The sequence below is a fragment of the Xiphophorus couchianus genome, chromosome 5 (genome assembly GCF_001444195.1).
Source record: "Xiphophorus couchianus chromosome 5, X_couchianus-1.0, whole genome shotgun sequence".
In the NCBI taxonomy this organism is placed as follows: Eukaryota; Metazoa; Chordata; class Actinopteri; order Cyprinodontiformes; family Poeciliidae; genus Xiphophorus; species Xiphophorus couchianus.
This window is the reverse complement of record NC_040232.1, coordinates 41,063,461-41,068,348: the sequence shown is the minus strand read 5'-3', so window position 1 is coordinate 41,068,348 and position 4,888 is coordinate 41,063,461. Positions and strand designations below refer to the sequence as shown.

General features: G+C 39.0%; 1 long non-coding RNA gene across 1 annotated transcript; it reads right to left on the bottom strand.

Annotated features, from left to right (window-relative positions):
* Positions 1–4,645, bottom strand: LOC114145522 (uncharacterized). The gene is made up of 3 exons (XR_003595714.1): positions 4,189–4,645; positions 4,015–4,084; positions 1–2,082 (listed from the first exon to the last, which is right to left on the bottom strand). It is a non-coding gene; the product is annotated as an uncharacterized LOC114145522 (long non-coding RNA).
* Between the last annotated feature and the right edge of the window lie 243 nt (positions 4,646–4,888).

The following is a 4,888-nucleotide window of genomic DNA, read 5'->3' as shown; positions in this document are numbered from 1 at the left end:
TTTAGATGGTGGAATGGACTTTATTCCTTTTTCCAAACTGGAGTCTGGAAAAATGTAAAATTCGGAGAAATGCCTGCAGCACCAAGAACAGCTGAATACAGATCGACGGTATTAAAACACCGTGTGTGATTGTATGAAGGTTTCGTCATCATTACATCACTGGTGTGAAGGCACCAGTAACGGGTTAAACAGTTGTCCAGCCGGGTGACCCGTCAGCTCTTCAGTTCGCCAAACCACACACAGCAGCAGCAGCAGCTATCTGGATGATCTGGGTCTGAAACCAAAAGGCAGCGCAGATTATATTTGCTGCATGTTCCACAAACTGTGTGGAAAGAGATGTCAATATCTTTGCATTAAAAACAAAATGAAAAACACCATGAATAAACTTTAATGTGTTTTTTACTTAGCAGACAAAAATGAATTTCAACAGAAACAGACACCTGAAAACCATCAGCAGCCATCGATATTTATGGCTACTGATGGCTCATTGGTTTTTGGAAGAGCAAAGAGGAAAAAAATAATAATAATTCACGCAATTATAGTCAAAATGATCTGCTCTGAGCATTTGGTCCGGACTGTAAAAGGAAATGGGCCCGATGTTCTTTTTTTTCTCATCCCAACGCCATTAGAAAGAAAACATCATCACGGTTCTATAAATGGTGACAAATACAGAAATCTCATTTCAGTTTTAGGCACAATTGGTTCGGACCTGGACCGGATCAGAGTCCAATCCTTTTTTCAGATGTCAGACCAGTTCATAATCCCAACCCGACCCGAAGCTGCCGCATGTGTGTAAACCTTTGACTGTTCTGATCTGGAGCCTTAGATTAGATTTGGTCCAGATCTCAGTGCTGGAGGTTTTATCTGCATACAAACACAGAGATGTCAGTCACAGATTGTCAGAGTTGTGTGCAGCTTGTGTAAATGTCTGGCGGGACCAGCTGGGCAGGGCCGTGAAGTGGGAGGAGGGGGGCAATGGTCCCCTGGGCCCCCCTGTTCCGGTGCTTATGCACCCCGTGAGATCAGAACTTTACTTTTCTTTTTTGGGATTTTTGGTGGTACCACTGTTTTTTCTCTTCCTTTTGGGGTTTTTGACATTTTGGATTTTTCATTTTGGATTAAAATGGAGAAATGCTTCCAGGACTTTGTTTTGGTTTTTGAGGATATGGGACTCCTTTTCGGACATTATTCTGACTAAAAAAGAACGGGAATTTTTGGACATTTAATTATTTAGGGTTTTTTTCTTTTTGCTGACATAAACTGAGTGATTTAAATCTTACCTATAATTATTTTTGAGGGATTTTTGGTTACTGATTATTTTTCAGAATAACTATTACTATTTCTCAGTATTGTGGTTTTTTTTGAATAAATCATTGTTGCTAAAAATCAACAAATTTCATATTGAGTGGTTGGATATTTATTTTCTTATCAAACTAAACGGTGTAACATATTTTACCTGATTCCTGTGACAGATCCCCCTTCAGTATATTGTGAGTTCTGCTTTAAATCAAGCTGAATTTTACAAGTTTATTATAGGAGCCCCTTCTCAGCAAAAAGGTTTAATAGAGGAGCGATGTTATGATGACTTCCTTAAAGGTGGAGTTTCAGGAAGAGCAGGAGTTTAAAGAGACAGAAGCCTCATTTCAAGGCATTAAATTATGAAATCAATTATATATATATATATATATATATATATATATATATATATATATATAGCATTTTTATAAATACTGAAGGAGTCATAGTTAAACAAATAATACGGCAATTAAAAAAAAGTCACCTTTTCCTTCCACTTTACAAGTATGCATTATCTGTGATGCCCTATCACATCTGATCCCAGCTAAGTAAACTGAAGTTAGTGGCTTTAGCGTACAAAATGTGAAAAATTGAAAGTATAACAATTGTTTTTCATGAATTGCTATCCTGGACTGGATATATGTTTTAAATATGTGCTGTATGTGAAGTGCTGTATTTAAGTGCATTATGTATGTTTCTGAGGCCCTGCAGCGTGTAGCTATTGCAGTATTTCCTCCAACCGGTCAGCTGCACAGATGAGGGTCCTTCGATGCCAAACAGCTGCTTCTGAAACACATAAAAAAATGTTCCTCTCAGAACAACAACAGATATCAATCCCAAGTTAAAAGCATTAAAAGAAAAAAAAAACTGTAAGCCACAGCAATTAAAGAAGTATGGTAACATGATCACTTCCTGAACAGAATAAAACATGATTACCGTCAAGCAAAGCAGTTACAGTCAAACTGAATGTGAAAGCAACAGATGGATGAAGAATTTGTCTGTGTTGACGCTGAATGTGACTATGAAGAAAAGGTTCTGGTTGGTTCTCCTCTGCCTGTCTGTCATTAAATCAAACGTGTCCAAGAAAAGACTTGAGTTTGTTTAGTAGCTGTTCTGTTTCTGAGCTAATGAAGCTCTGAGTTAACAGGACAGACGGTCAGTCAGGAAATCTATGGCCAGGAATGACCAACAAGGTTTCATGTGTTGTTCTGATGACTGGTCACCTCTGTGAGTCTGAGGCCCAATTTATATGCTCCAATATTTTATTAGTCAAAAGTTTTTCTGTCAAATGTTCTAATTTATTTATGCAAAAATCCTGAAAATTACTACATTTTAAATATTGCATTTTTAAAGCCGATGCTGTCTATTCAGCACCTTGCAAAGGTAACGTTTTAAACTGATTTACAAATACAAATCTGAAAAGTGTGGCTTGCATTTATATCCAGCCCCTCTGACTAAGCTCTACCAGTTTTCCTGTTTCTGCTCAAGAACTGCTTTCCCATAGCATCATGCTGCCACCACTAGTTCATGTTTTAGTTAGGTCTGGACTTTATGTGTTAAAATAGGCCGAGCCCTGCATGCAACAGCAGCTTCAGTAAGCCTCCAGCAAACACAATCTGGTGACTTTAAAGAAGATGAAGAGCATCATGCAGCTGACAGTCATTCATCTTCTTTATATAAAGTTATTTTGTATTAACATTCCCTCACTCAGGGTTGGGTGTTCTTTTAATCTGCCTGATTAAAATGTTGGCCTACATACTATCCTGAGGGATGATCATGCAAGCATTTGTAAATACTTTCTTCTGCCCTCTAGTGGCAATCCATGTTTTACTGTTGCTTAATTTGCAGTTATGTTACAGTTCTGTAATTTCTTTATGGCAAATTACTTAGAAGCCTGGATATTTCCTCCTCTTGTCATGTTACAGCCTCAAACTTCAATGTATTTTCTCACACAAGGTTGTACAAAGCTATGGAATGGAAAGAAATGTTTACATAGTTTGTATATTCTTTCCACAAATAAAAATCTGAAATCTGTGGCATGTGTGATCCTCCTTAAAATAGAAATGTCATCTTAAAGATTTTTGGGTTATGTCTTTATGTAAAAACTGGGGCTTTGGCCATTCTTCTTCTAGTTCAGTCTGACTACATAGAGAGTATAATCTGTGAAAAGCTATCCTAAAGTTTGGCCACAATTTTTATTAACTGGATTAAGGTCTGGACTTTGACTGGACCATTGTAACATATGGCTACACTTTGATCTAAACCATTCCGATGTAGTTAATCCTCCCATTAACTCTGGAAATCATCTTCACAGCATGATGCTGCCACCATTTTCCCACAGTTTAGATGGCATGTTCAAGTTTGTGGTTGTCACATTTTTTCCACTTTCGGGAGAGGAGGGGAGGGGGGGGACAATCAGACTACGTAGAAATAATAATATTACTCAAAGTATTAGCTAGTGAACCCCAATGCCCGCCGGGCCTGAGTCAGACAGGACGCTTCTGATGCTGTCCGGGTTCAGTAGTTCAACGTGTCCCATGTCCTGCGAAGGACTCTGCTGTCTTATTTTCTTCTTGACGATCCAGTTTGCTGTATGACTGATTACGGATCAGGTATACTGACCATCCTGCTCCCTCTGTGTGTGGAGAGTCTTGCAGCACCGGCTCCTGGTGTTTTCCATCATTATAAGACAAACGGCATATATTTCTGGGATCTTACCTTCACCTCTGTGATGAGATGACCGAAGCTGGTGAGGGGATCCGGGTTTTCACAGGAGATGTTGGCATTTCTGCACACAGTTTAAACAACAACCTAAAACATGAGTTTCCTCTTTTATACACGCGCTCTGTTGAATGATAATTAAATAAAGTGAACATTTAAAGCGATACCTACCGGAGACTGTAAGTTACTAAATACCATTTAACCGTGTGTTTATTGTTTTCCGACTTCGCTGACGACAATCGCCTCCGGACCAATCCCGTGCCTCTATAAGAACAGCTGACCAATAAGCTACGACCTGGTAGGCGGGTCTTTGAGGGAGTAATACAAACTGTGAAATGACTGCTGTTTTTAAAAGTAACCACAAGAGGACGCAAAATTCCGACATATCTAAACTAGTGCCTCATGTTGCTCTCAGGGCAGCAACAATCTTTTTTCTTGTCTTTTTTTTAATTCTTTTTTTTTCTACCACTGATCCCTCCACTGAATGTACCTTTTGACATAACTGTGAGAAAACTAGGCGACATAATGCTACTATACAGCTGAACGAATCCAAGCAAGTCACTATTCTATTCAAAAGGAAGCCCCATAAATGAATACTGTATTTTCCGGACTATACGCCGCACCTACAAAGTTAAAAACAAAAACAAAAACCTGGAAACGTACATATATAAACCGCACCAGGCTATATGCCGCTGGTATCTCTGCTGCTATTTAACTTAATAAATCTGCTATTAAGGACGCGGCCCTGGGTCTCCAACGCTGAACCATGGATTAGTTCATGCCGAGCTTTGATCTGTACTGCCAGATCGATAGACCTCAACTTAAAAGCTGCATCATATGAACTTCTTCGTGTGGTTTCCATGATGAGGGG